Source organism: Heterocephalus glaber, unplaced genomic scaffold (genome assembly GCF_053883595.1).
Source record: "Heterocephalus glaber isolate CG9 unplaced genomic scaffold, H.glaber_assembly_v1.0 deba00000331, whole genome shotgun sequence".
In the NCBI taxonomy this organism is placed as follows: domain Eukaryota; kingdom Metazoa; phylum Chordata; class Mammalia; order Rodentia; family Bathyergidae; genus Heterocephalus; species Heterocephalus glaber.
In genome coordinates, this window is record NW_028258142.1 from 19,833,750 (window position 1) to 19,848,125 (window position 14,376).

Consider the following 14,376-nt stretch of genomic DNA (forward strand, 5'->3'; position numbering starts at 1 on the left):
CAAGCACAAGGTCCAGAGTTCAATCCCCCGTACCCGCCCCCCAAAATATATAGGGCTTTCATACACATGTGTATCTGTATATCTATCTCCTACGTATGTGTTCCCATATATTTTTTACTAAGTTTTAACATAAATAAACCTCTTTATTTATTTTTTGTTAAATTACCTTTTAATATAGTATATTATAGGGCCGGGGCTTTAGCTCAGTGGCTCTGCTACCTGCCTCAAAAGCGCAAGGACCCAAGTTCGATCCCCGGTGCCAAAAAAAAAAAAAAAAGAAAAGAAAAACAAAAAATATAGTATATTATCTACAACAAGGTAATCTTAGGGGTCCGTCCCTCCCCTCACCCGTACCAGGGATTGAACTCAGGATCCCGCCAGGCAGGTGTGGTGCCACTGAGCTAAATCCCTGGCCCAATCTTAGGGGTCTTAAGACTTATTTCTCTCTCTACTACTTGATAATCTAACTAGTGAGATGTATATTTCTGAAGTTGATAAACTAAAATATATTCTTGCTGGCTGCAAATTAGAATTGAAGATTTAGCTCAGTGTTTGCCTAGCATGTACAGGGCCCTTAATTCAATCCCCAGCACTGCCCCGACACTTCATCTTCAGTGGTAAGTAAAAATGAATAAAAACATTTTTAAGGGCCAGGGATTTAGCTCAGTGGTTCCGCTGCCTGTCTCACAAGTGCAAGGTCCTGAGTTAGATCCCCGGTACCAAAAAAGAAAAAAAAAATTTTCAGTGACCTTTTTTCTAGTTGTATAGTGTTTCATTTCAGGTATGATATGATGCATCTTACTGTTTATCTATGATTCTCTCTTAGTCTTGCTGTTCTTGTTGGAAAGCTTAGCTTCCTATGAAACCAGTTCCATGTTTAGATGGCCGTTGTTCTAGAAACTCCAGTTGAGGTAGCAGTGTCCAGCCTGGCCTTTGCAACTGTGACGCGAGCAGAGGGATTTCCTGGCCAGCCTGCAAAGCTCTTCTTCCTGTTCTGCTCATATGCGAGCAACTTCAGAGATGATGTGTAGGTTGCCTATAGGAGCCACTTCAAGTTTTGCGTCTCTTCTCAATCGACCTGCTCTTGCTGGCTTTTTAGAGTTCTCAGTTCTTTGTGTTTCTCCAGACATTTCAGTCATTGTAAGCAGGAGACATAGCTGGGCATGGTGGGAAACTCCTGTAACCCCAGTAACTCAGGAGGCTGAGGCAGGAGGATCGCTGAGAGTTCAAGGCAAGCCTGGACTACATAGCAAAATTCTTTAGCTCCTGCAGCGCCTGGCTCTGTGCCTGTCTCTACATGCGCATCACAGCTGCCTAAATAAACCTCTTTAAAGGACATTAGCCACTATAATTCATTCAGTTGAACAAATAACTTTATATTTTATAATATTGATAACTTTCCTGACTCATAAAACTTCAAAGCACCAAGACTAATTAGGCTTTTCTTGAGAAACAAACTCAATATTTGTAGAAATTAGAATATTACTTTTCATTTGTGATAAAATTGGGAAGAAATACAATTGCTTTAAATTAAAATTTGCCCCATACATAAGACTATATCTTAAGCTTTTAAAATAGATTTGTACTTTACTACTATCTTTACAAACAAAAAATGTATTGAAAATTCCTTCAAAATTTTTTTTTCAGCACTAGAGATTGAACCCAGTGCCTTCTCATGAGCTACATCTCAGGCCTTCTTTTTTTCTATTTTTTTTTTTTTTATGTTCATTTTGTGACAGGGTCTCACTAAGTTGCTAAATTGCCTGGATTGGGCTTGAATTTGCAATCCTCCTGTCTCAGCTTCCCAGAGTGCTGAGAATTCAGGCATGTGCCATCACACCTAGTACTATTAAAATTTTTTTAAATTTTGTTTTCAGTTCCTTCACAACCCTTTGCTTTTTGTTCTGTAACCCCCTTTTTTTTTGGTACTGGGGATCAAACTCAGAACCTTGTAAGGCAGGTGCATTGTTACAGAGCTAAATCTCTGGTCCTATCCCTATAGCCTTTTAACATGACCATTATTTTTTTTCTTTGAGTTACTCTTTTTTGTTCCTTTGAGGTATAGCTTCAGCAAGCTTCTGAAGTTTTTTTTCTTAAAGACCCATCACATTAAAAGTATTAAATTTATTCTCCACCTTCTTTTGTAACTATTTTAAAATTTAAGTCTTTAAAATTATCATTTTAAACTATATATATAATTGTCTTAGTTTCTTGATGCCAATCCAGACAAGTGCTCTGCTAAATATAAGTAACTCTATAATGTAAGTTACTGACTTTTCTTTCTGATAACATATCTGACTGAACTAGTTGTCTCTCAGAATACATACAAAATGAAAGATCTTCAGAATCAATCTCTGAAAGTTCTTTGAGAGGAGAGGAGAGAGAAAAAGAAGAGATGGGGTAGCCAATAAATGCAGAATGGAGTGAACTATAAGAGTGATTAATTACTTTTGTTTTACAAGAAAAGAAAAAAATTTTTTTCATGCACAAAGAAAATAGCAGCTTCGGTCTTCTACCTTCATTAGAGCTCAAATTAAGCACGTAACATAAAGCTTACAGGTTCAGCCACTGCAGATCTCACAAGGCCATTTGCTTTCCTAGGAGACCAAGGAATTTTCTTGTGTGACTTGAGCTTGCAGGACAGGTCACTTTGGTGTGATAGCCACAGCCCAGTTTCCCCAGAGAATGAAAGATTTGCCTAGGCAAGTCTGTCCCCAGGTAGTCTTCATTTGGGTACCAGGGATCGAACTCGGGTCCTTGGGCTTGCTGGGCAGGCAGTGGAACCACTGAGCTAAATCCCTGGCCAGGGTAGTCTTCATTTGACACTTGAAAATTAGCTTGTTACAAGTTAGACACTTTTTTGTACACGGCCTGATGGTTCTTTATATATCAAATCTTTTTTTTTTTTTTTTGGTACTAGGGATCGAACTCGGGACCTTGTGCTTGTAAGGCAGGTGCCAGAATATATATCAAATCTTTTTTTTATATATCAAATCTTAATGCCACCTTAGAATATTTTAAAAACGTGTCTAAAATGTTTGTACTAACATTTCAACAACAGAAGGTAACAGAATCTCCAAATCAAATAGACAAACAAAAAAGACAGACAAGCCAGATGCTCTGTTATTTGCCACCTGATAGAGACCAGAATGTAGATTTTTCACCTTTTAGCCATTAATGGAGAATCAGTTATTTCCCTTGTCAAACTACAACTTAAACCATCCTCCATCCAGAAATAGAAATAGCTACAAAACCAGAGTTAGGAGGAAAATCAAATACAGAAAACGGCAATGATAGTACAGCTCTATTGCTGCATTAAATTTATTTTGGAAATGAAAATTTAACAAAACGGTTCTTGTTTTAAACAGCAGATGATGTAAGCACAGCTCTTAGGTGGAGTATTTTAGTTAGCTCAGGTGAAAATGAGAGTAAAAGAAATTTGATTTTAGAAAATTAAGATAGTAAATATGCTCATGTTTATTATCTTGAGGGCTATAACTAGGCAGAGTGACTATTATTTTTGGCTTTCTTCATCGCACAAGGGTTTCTTTTTTCCTGTATTATGTCAAGTATTTAACTAAGATGGAAGAAAGAGAATGACAGATTTGTGGAGATGACAGTATGCACAGTTTCATCTTGCAAGTTCCCCAAAGGACTGGCAAGTTCAGAAATTGAGGCAGTGCAGCAGGTAGCTATTGTGACTCAACTGGATCTTTTTGGGCAGTGCTTCCCAGTCCTGATGGTGCATTAAAATTCCCAAGAAATGTTTAGAAAATAACACTTCTCAGGCCTCAGCTCTGGAGAATGTGATTTGATTTGTCTGGGGTGAGGCCTGAATATTAGTGTATTTTTTTAAGCTTCCCGATCAATTTTCCATGCAGCCAGGTTTCAGTACCAGCCTCTACTGCCCCAAGTTTGCACAGGATTACCAGTCCACCTAGAGGTGGTTTAGCTAAGCTTCTGGGTTATAGTGTATGCTCTTTAACCTGCATCAACATATTTTCCCAGTCTTGCTGGAGACACAGGAAACCAAATTACTGTTCTCATTTATAAACTTAAACTGGGATACCCTAAGGGAAGTGGAAAGAGTCTAGCCCTCTGAGCTGGAGAAATTTGTTTGGCTACACATTTTATTTTATTTTATTATTTTATATTTTATTTTATTTTATTTTGAGGCAAGTTCTAGCTATGTAGCTCAGGCTGGCCTTGAACTCATTATGTAGCCCAGGGGGACCTCAAAAGTGTGTCGATCCTCCTGTCTCAGCCTCTCGAGTGCTAGGATTAGAGGCATGTGCCACCGTGCCTGGCTGGCTACACATATTTAAACTAGGAAAAATCATTTCTCAAAATCCACCAACCATTTTTTCCTGAGCTTTGAAATGGATTTCTACCTTTCTGCAGGAACTTCGTATTTGCTCATTGAGACCCACACACATGTTTGGTTATCTATTCTGTATCACTTGTATTGAGGCTTATATCTTCCTTCTGGAGGAGAATATGGAAAGAGATGAGCCTTGGGAAAGCTTGAATGCCACACTTCTCAGAACATGTGCCATGGCACAGTTGTCCATTGAAAAAAGAAATCCGCATTTAGCTAACTCCGAGAGATATTGTATATGGCTCTTCTAGAGATTCATTATGCACCTTAACATTTTCTGGGGTCTGAAAAATCCTACATGAATGAAATCAGCAATTAGCAAGAATTCTCCTTTCCTTCCTTGCTTCCCTTCCCTTCCTTCCTTTCTTCCTTCCTTCCTTCTGATGTACAAGATGAAATACTGATGCTAGCTTAGAATATTTCTGAAACATGTCTCACTTCATTTTACAGGATGTTTGTACTAACATTTCACAGTGAAACATTTTCAGTGTTTTTTGGGGGTTTTTTTTTGGTACCAGGGACCGAACTCGGAATCTTGCGCTTTCAAGGCAGGCGCTGGAAACACTGAGCTAAATCCCTGGCTTCAGTGTATTGTTTTTTTTTTTTTTGATACCAGGGATTGAACTTGGGTCCTTGAGGTTGCGAGGCAGGCAGTGTTACCAGTGAGCTAAATCCCCAGCCCATTTCAGTGTATTGTTGAAATTACTTTTATCTTCTAAATCATTTTGGTGACAAATGGCTTGCAAGATTATAAATGTATCATGAGATAGTAATGTCCAGACAACAGCAACCTTAAACAAAATTCATAATATGTTCTGGAAAAAGTCAGCCAGTTATGGCTTGCATCTAGCTGTGCCCGAAAAGCCTCATGCTGTCTTTTTCAGAGGTGGCTGGATCTAGAGTATTTGACTGATTCATGATGTCCTGCTGGGATTAAGGGTGTGTGATTACTAAATCAGTCCACTGACTGGTTTGGAACCACCCTAATCCCAGTAGCCTAGATAGAGTATAAAAGGGGCAGAAAAAAGCTGTGAAGGCCCCTTGTGGCTTTTGCTACCTTCTGGCTGCCATGAACTATTTCTCCTTTCCAAGGCCTATCTGCCATAACACCATCCCTTAAAGGCAGCCATTAAGGACTGAAACCTCAACAAACTGGGGGCTAAATAAACCTTTCCGCCTTTAATTTTGAGTGTTGGGTGTTTTGTTTCAGCAATGAGAGAAAAGTAACTAAGACACCAGAGACACGGACTTGAAGAAATGCTATTGTGAGTATTATCGTTATTGCAAGTGATTTTTATTAAACCACTATCTTCATACTTTTGACATTTGTCCAAAGAATTAATTGTTGTGAGTTAATTAGTCTCCATGCATTCATTCACTGAGTGCTTTCTGAGTGCAAAAACCTACACTAGAGGATAAAATAATGAGCAAAATCATTCCCGCTCTTAAAGTCTCCAGTCTAGTTAGTAAGAGTGCATACAAACAGGAGCAGTAAACATATAGAAAAACAACTGAGCTAAGTGATCGAGGCTATGATACTTTGTGTTTTAGGCCTGCAGACCAAAGAAGGAGTCATAGGAAGGTGTGTCAATCAGAAAAGAGAAAAGATGAGGCCTGCTCCCCTTGCCCTTTCTTTTTGTGATGCTACGGATGGAACCTAGGGCTTTGCACGTGCTAAACAAGTGCTCTACTGCTGAGCTATACCATCAACCCCCAAAAGATGAATTTTTAAAGATAAACAGTGGCATTTACAGATAAGATAAATAAACATCTATGGAACAGGGATCATGGTTTCTGTCCTATTATCTAAGAGAAAGGAATAAAAACACTGGGCTCCTAAATGGCAGTACACAGCCCAAACCTGCATTTCTTTATGAAACTCATATGGGAGGCAAGTATTTTTCTACAGGCTCAGGATATAATGCACCAGAACTAGGAAGCAGTTTAAAGACCATAACAAGGAAATTGAATTGGAGCACTCTCTAACCCTTTCAAGATGTTGATAACTTCCTAATTTAGTATGAAGAAGGTGAAATTGTCATAGGTGAGAGAAGGGCTCACTCTTTCCTGGCTCCTGAAATGTCTATAGTCAATGTGTTTGGGAGCAAGTTTGATGTTTGAGTGAAGAAAAATAGTGGCAAACACCTGTGCAGTGAGCAGGGCATGGGGAGAGGAGAGGGAGAATTAGGAGAAAGGGAAAAAGTTTTCCTATTTGCATCCTTATGTCATCACAATTCTGGTCCAAAGGAAAATTCAGGAAGGACTTGTGAGCTCTTAATGTATTGGTTTTTCCAAGCAGTTTCACATGTGAGATGCTAAAAAATTGCTATGCTGTTCTCAACAAAAGATGTTGAATCAGATGAAGAAAAGAATTATAAGCTGCTGTTGGGTCATTATTAGGAAGAGAATGGAGACAGCAGATTACTGAGAGCTTAGTCTTTCTGTTTCTTTGAAGAAGATTTCCCCAAAATCACAGACAACAGGACAAAATGATACTTAAAAAATCAGTTTGTAAATTATTCTAAGACTCCTCTTAGTGCCCAGTATACTAAATCCTTCATCAAGGCTATGGTAAATTCAGATTTTGGGACCACCTTAATTCATTCCCTGGAGCTTTCTCTTTGAACAGCTTCAATGCTGGAAAATCTTCCTCCTTTAAAGAGTTAGTCTGAGAATTAAAGGGGATAATATTTCTAAAGCACTTCATGCTATTCCTGGCCTCAAAGAAGTAGAAAGCCCTGTGGTTTCTTGACAAGTATTAACATTAGATTTGAGTTTTTGCAAGCATTGAAAAGTAATTTAGAGGAAGTCTGATGAATAAGGAGGGAGTGAAGCCAATACATGGCATTTGGAGATTGACATGCAGGCAAAAATGGTGAGGTTATTTCATGTGGCTCATAAACTGAATGTGAAAGGTTATATTTCACTGAATGATGCTCAATGGATAAAAGAAAGCTTTGAAAATATCTCAAGAAAATACTTCTGTATGCTCAGGTAACAAGATTCATGTTTATGTGTACATTCTGGTGGACTTTCTGCAAAGTATCACCTGGTATTTAAGTGGGAATCCAGGGACTTGGAGTGTCACTCAGTGGCAGAACTCTTGCTTAGCATGTGCAAGGCCCTAGGTTTGATCCCCAGCTCCACAAAAAAAAGAAAACAAAATTTGTTTAATTTTAAAAGGGGGAAAAAATTTAAAAGGAGAATCCATAAAAGTCAGAGAAGTTCTCTGTTGCTGAGAGGAGTTGGAGTGGGGATAAGGGTTAGACTGGAGAAACCAAACAATAAAACCTCAGGATGAGCTTGGTGCTGAGGCTGTAGTTGCAACAGGTGCATTAATTCTCCTTGCTTCTCCCTGGAGCCTTTTGGGAATACAGAACAATGTTGCCTTCTCTGATGAACAAGACCAGGGTAACTGCCTCCAAAGGCAGCCTCTCTTTTACCTTTGAGGGGTAAGTAGTATGGGGTGTGAGACACACCTGGACTTTTGTTCTGGCTCTACCATATCCTAGCAACTGGGCAATTATTTAGTCATTTTGGATTCATTTATCTTTCCTAAAAATTAGAGTAGTTAACACATTCTTCAAAGGACTTACTGATTTTGTTTTCACTTTTTATTATGAAAATTTTAAACATTTCAAAACAAAAGAGAATAGTATATATGATGTATTCTCATGTATTCTCAATCCTGCCTCAACCCCTAGATACCTTGAGCTGATATTTTTTTTCTATATTCTGCTCATCACCCCCCCCCTCTGGATTATTATAAATTAAATCTCAGACAGCATGTCATTTAATCCACGAATGTTTCAGTGTGAATTCTAAAACATAGGTCTCTTAAAAACTACTGTAACAATTCCTTTATCACACTAAAAATTTGATCGGATATCCAGTGTCAAATATTAGCTACTCAATGTTTACATTTCCCCAGTGGCTGCACATACTTTTTTTTTTTGGCACTGGGGATCAAACTCCGGTCCTTGCACTTGCAAGGCAGGCGGCAGAACCACTGAGCTAAATCCCCAGCCCTGCATATACTTTTAACAGTTGTTTAAAACTTTAGCACAATACTGGGCCAGGGATTTAGCTCAGTGGTGCTGCCACCTGCCTCACAAGCGCAAGGTCCTGAGTTCAGTTCCCAGAACCAAAAAAAAACAACCCTTTAACATAATACTTTTAACAATTGAAATAAAAAATGTAACAAAGTCCATAGATTGCAATTGGTTTATATTTCTTATGGCTTTTTTTTTTTTTTTGGTACCAGAGATCGAACTCAGGACCTTGCGCTTGCAAGGCAGGTGGCGGAACCACTGAACTAAATCCCCGGCTCTTATGGCTTTTTTTAGCTAAAGGTTTCCTCTCCCTCTTGTTTCATCTTCTTGCAATTTCTTTCTTTCTTTTTTTTAAATTGAGTAAATCCTTCTAAAGTTTGTCATTTTTCTTGTAGTTTCCCACATCAGGATGTTTTAGAATATAATTTTATTTTTAAATAAATAATTTTTAAATTTTAGTATAAGTGCTGCCGAACCGAGCACATAAATAATTTTTTAAAATTATTGCTTAGGTGTGATGAGGCCAACAGATGAAGAGACCACTCCCTGGAAAGATGGTTTTTCCTCATAGTTCACAAGAGGAAGGAAGCAACAAGGAAGCACAGCGTCAGGCAGGAGGTGGAGAGTGTGTGAGGGAAACATGGGCCAGGACTTCACTGTGGTTTCCAGGAGAAAGGCAGGGCAGATTAAGCATGCTTAAGATTGGCTGGCTTGGATAATTTATTGGGCTCTGGGGCGATATCTCTAGTGTTTGGTACCTGGCCTTGGGGTAATTAGGGCAGGAGAATATTGGCTTGGTAAGAAAGCCCAAAGGAAGATATGTGCCTCTCTCTCTCTCTCTCTCTCTCTCTCTCTGTGTGTGTGTGTGTGTGTGTGTGTGTGTGTGTGTGTGTGTGTGAGTAGATACAGCTCTGGATTATTGGTTTACATGTAAAATGCATGCTTCAAAGCAAGTTGTTTACTGTCTCTAGGAATTGAGTAACCCTGGGACGGACTATCACCTATGATCAGTAAAGATCCAGATATCAAAAGATCAGCTTTTGCCTATTGCATCCCAATGATGCTATTTTATATCTTTCTTTGTCAGCTGTATTTTTTTTTTTTTTTGGTACCGGAGATTGAACTCGGGTCCTTGGGCTTGCACAGCAGGCGGTGAAACCACTGAGCTAAATCCCCAGCCCTGTCAGCTGTATTTTTTATAAATTGATAATAAAATACACAGGCCTGATTGAAGTCAAGTTCTATTTTTTGTAACTCTCCTCACAAAGAATGTAATAACCAATCATCAGTGAGCAATGACTAGGTTCGTTATTTGCTTAGAAATTGCAAAAGAATGATATTGTATTGTATCATTCCTTCTTTATAAGCAGGGTAATTTTTTTCTGTAAAGAGAAATTTGTCCCTATCTAATTTTGGAAACCTAGAGAAATAGTTTATATAGTAAATGTAGGTCAAATGCTTTATTCTTTCCTTTTGCTTAAATGTTTAAAAAAATTATGTGTTGAAATATACCTTCTCTGAAAGTGACCAGTGGGTTTGTTTCATAGGCTTAAACATATTTGTTCTATCTCATCTATTACAGTTATTACTCTTGTTAATGATGAAATTGTATCATTTTTGGCCACTGGGAGCTTGAGTTTGCTCTTGACTCAATTTGCTATGATAGCAGTGGTCTGATAATGGTCTGTTTTGGGATGAGAATGATTCCAGGTTCATATCATACATTTCCAATCCAAGATCTAGAATCAGCCATATCTCCAAGAGGACTTGATCCTTCTATTTTTTATGACCCTTAGGCAATCTCAGTCTTGACATACAGGAAGAACAACTGATTAACACAATCATGTCACCTTGGCTAAAGTAGTACAATCAACGATAACAATAGTATCAAATACAGCCTAGAGGGCCTGGGATTTAGCTTAGAGGTTCTGCACCCTGCCTCACAAGTGCAAGCCTAAGGTCCGAGTTAGATCTCTCATACCAAATCAAAAACAAACAAACAAACAAAACAGCCTAGAAAATGACAAATTTTGTTAACTATTAGTTTGCCACCTTTAACTGTATGAACTACATTTGTGATTATGTAACAAAATCTAAAATGAACCAGAAAATTATATGCAATAAATAGGCCCTTAATATTGTGATTTTTACCCTTAGGGGAGAAGATTTAAAAGGGGTTGGGGGAAAAATAGAGAAATAGAAGAAGAGGGCCAGGGATTTAGTTCAGTGGTTCTGGTACCTGCCTCGAATGCGCAAGGTCCCGAGTTCGATCCCCAGTACCAAAAAAAAAAAAAAAAAAGAAGAAATAGAAGAAGAGGAAGAGATTAGAAGCAAGGCTGCAGGACAAATAAAGATCATATAAACTTTGGGAAACTGGTCAAGAAGACAGGAAGGAAAGAGCAAGGAAGAAATAAAAACAAGAACAGAACAGAACAACAACAACAAAAAAACTAAAAACCTGTTCCATAAAGAAAAAAACAAGAACAAGAACCAGAAAAGAGGAAAAAAAAGAAAAGGAAAAAGAAAAAGAAAAAAGTCAACTTCAAGGCATGTCTCTGTTGTCACTGGTAGACCACATGGGTAGACAGAGTCCAGGGCCAAATTGATTAATCCCAGCAAGCCAGCTGTAGCTTTGTGCTGGGGTGGTAGATGATCCCAGCCAGCCTGCACCTGTAGCTTCACTGAAGTTCAGGCTGGTTTCTGGCCCTGAGGCTGGAACTGGATTTTTTGAGCCTGCAACAGTCCCTGTGTCTCCTGCTGGCTTGAACTTGTCTCTCTGTCAATTTGAACTCTGCTCCCTGACCTCCTGAACTCAGTACCCTTACCAAGACACTGGGAGTCACTAAATGGAGTTGGCACATAGCAGTTAGGAGTTCTGAGCTCAGCTGGCCCCTCTCTCTAAGATGGCTATCAGCCAATTATCCTCTTCTGGGTAATGTCTGAACCTGAATAATTCACCAGCCACTGCAGTCTGCTGTGTAGGCCTCTGCAGCTGTGAGTATTTACCATACAACTGCAGGTTCGACCTGACGTTCCCACACTGAGTCCAGGCTCTCGGAGAAAGTGCTGCTTGCTATCTCCCTCCTCTTCTTAAAGTCTCTTTTCTCACTCTCTCCATGGACTTCATTTCTCGCTTCGGATCTTTCCTGGGTCCCGGAATCCCACTCCCTGCTTCTTCTCCTCATGCCACTGTATTCCAGGATCAGCACACCAAATCTTGGAGAGACTTTCTCTGCAGCTCATCACTCTGCCATCTTCTTATTTTGTTGTTGTTGTTTGGTTTTTTGAGACAGAGTTTTACTATAACTTGAACTCACTATGTAGCCCAGGCTGGCTTCAAACTCATGGCAATCCTCCTGCCTCAGCCTCCCCAGTGATGGAATTACAGGTATGAGCCACCACACCCAGCTTCTTCCTATTTTTTATTAGGTTTATTTATTGGTACATGTTTGTAGCACATAACGATTATGTTCACTGTGGGTAGCTGGTTCATGTACATGACCTTTCTTAATTCTTTTTTAAAATCACATTTCCTTTTCTTTCCTTCCCTCCCCCTCCCTGCATCTCTTGGACACTTTCACTCAAATATAAAGGGCCGGAGATTGAGCTCAGTGGTTCTGCCACGTACCTCACAAGTACAAGCTCCCGAGTTCAATCCCTGATACCAAAAACAAAACAAAACAAAACAAAAACCCCAAAAAATCATATACACACACACACACACACACACACATATATATGGTATACATACATATATATATGTATATATGTATGTATACATCCTCCCTGCCATGAAAATACCTTATTCCTCTATCAATTTTGAAGGAAAGTTTTGCAGGGTACATAAATTGGGATTGGAAGTCATTATCTTTTCGCGCTTGAAACATTTTACCCCAAGCCCTCCTAGCTTTTAAGGCTTGCTTTACAAAGTCTTTTGTACTTCTAATGGGTTTACTCTTCATGTGATTCATTGCATTTCTCTAACAACTTTTAAGATTTTGTCTCTGTGGGCCAGGGATTTAGCTCAGTGTTTCTGATGCCTGCATTGCAAGCACAAGGTCCGGAGTTCAATCCCTGGTACCAAAAAAAAAAAAAAAGATTTTTGTCTCTGTGATAAACTTCTGGTACTTTGATTATAATGTAGCATGGAGAGGTGTTTTTTTGTTTTTGCTTTTTGTCATGGTTATTTGGACTTCTATATGCCTCATTTATCTGTATGTTTATTTCTTTCCCTATGCTTGGGAAGTTTTTTGCTATTACTTCTGTAGACAGGTTTTTTAAAATGCCATTTGTCCTACCTTCTGATTTTCACTTATTCCAGTTATTCTAAGTCTTTACATTGTCTAGTAACTGTTAGATTCATTTTCATGTTGCCTTATTGCTTTTCAGGTGTCTTTGAGTAGTTGATCTTTGAAAGCATCCCTGTGTTCTGATCCTGAAATTCTTTCCTAACACTGGTTGCTTCTGCTGATCATACTTTCAATAAATTTTTAATTTCCTGGATTTCTGATTGAAATTTTCATAGATTCTAATTCTTTGCTAAACTGGTCATTCATGTCTTATATCATTTTGTTTAGGTCAACTAGCTTTTTATTAATGACTTCTGAAAGCTCCTGGATCATTTTGGTTAATACTTCCAGTATATGTTTAATTATATTTTCTGTGATCCCACTGAGCACTTCTTTGATTTGTTTTCTGACCTCTGTTATCTTTTCAAGTAATTCGCGTGTGTAGCTTATGCTATTCTTCCCCATGATCCCTTCTAGATTCTCTTTGGGAGTTTTGGGAGGCATTTTGTTGCCTCGTCTTCTCATGGTTCTGTTGTTTTTTCTTTCTTTGTTTTGTGCTGAAGTTTGTGCACAGAAGTGCTATAAAGTGGAAAGACTTTTTTTTTTTTGGTACTAGGGATGGAATTTGGGTCCTTGCACTTTCGAGGCAGGTGGTGGCACCACTGAGCTAAATCCCCAGCAGAATGATTTTGTTGCTAGTATAAAGATCACTAGTTAGTCTGCTAGTCAGTGGTGTACTTTGGGGATGGTTAACTATAGGCTTTTTTCTCGGCCTCAAGATTCAACCACTTTGGTTAATTTGGGAGGGGAGAATGCAGCGTAACTGGCCCCACACTTAGTTTTCTGGAAATGTACCCCAGTATTGTTAATGTCACAAAAGGCTATCTGGGTGTTGCTATCCAGAGAAAATCATTAATAATAACAATTATGTGATGGACAGTATCAAGCAAATCAGCTGCAGTAGTATCATCCAAGAAAAACTGTATATTGTGTGTGTTGTTTTGGTTTTTTTTGGTACCGGGGATCAAACTCGGGACCTTGTGCTTTGGAGGCAGGCGCCAGAACCACTGAGCTAAATTCTCAGCAAGAAAAACTGTATATTAACATACCATAATAACTAATTATATACTACCCTAAACCCTAGAGAAGAGATCCACAATTACAATGCAAACACTAAGACAATACAGGCATTGAGTTACAGCTAATATATAAATGCAATAGCTAAATAAATGCAGGAGCTGTATCTCTGATAATGGTAGAAAAGAATTCGGCCATAATTTTATAGACTTTACTATCTAAAGATTAATGAAACTTATTAGTCTGTTCTTTTTTTTTTTTTTTTTTTGGTACCAGGGATTGAACTCAGGTCCTTGCGCATGCACAGCAGGCAGCTAAATCACTGAGCTAAATCCCCGGCCCAAGATTAATAAAACTTAATGGTTACACTATTAAAGATATAGGGGTTTGGGAATGGTGGAAGTCAAAAAGAAAAATTTGAAACCTTAAGCTATAGGATATGAGAAGGAGGAGAATGAAATGGGACAAAGGCTCCTTTGGAAATAGAAGGATGTTTATAGCATTAGGTAAAGGTAACACAAAAAAGGTAAGATAAAAATAAGAGAGAAAATTAAACATAAAAATTAGAAGGAAGAAGAGG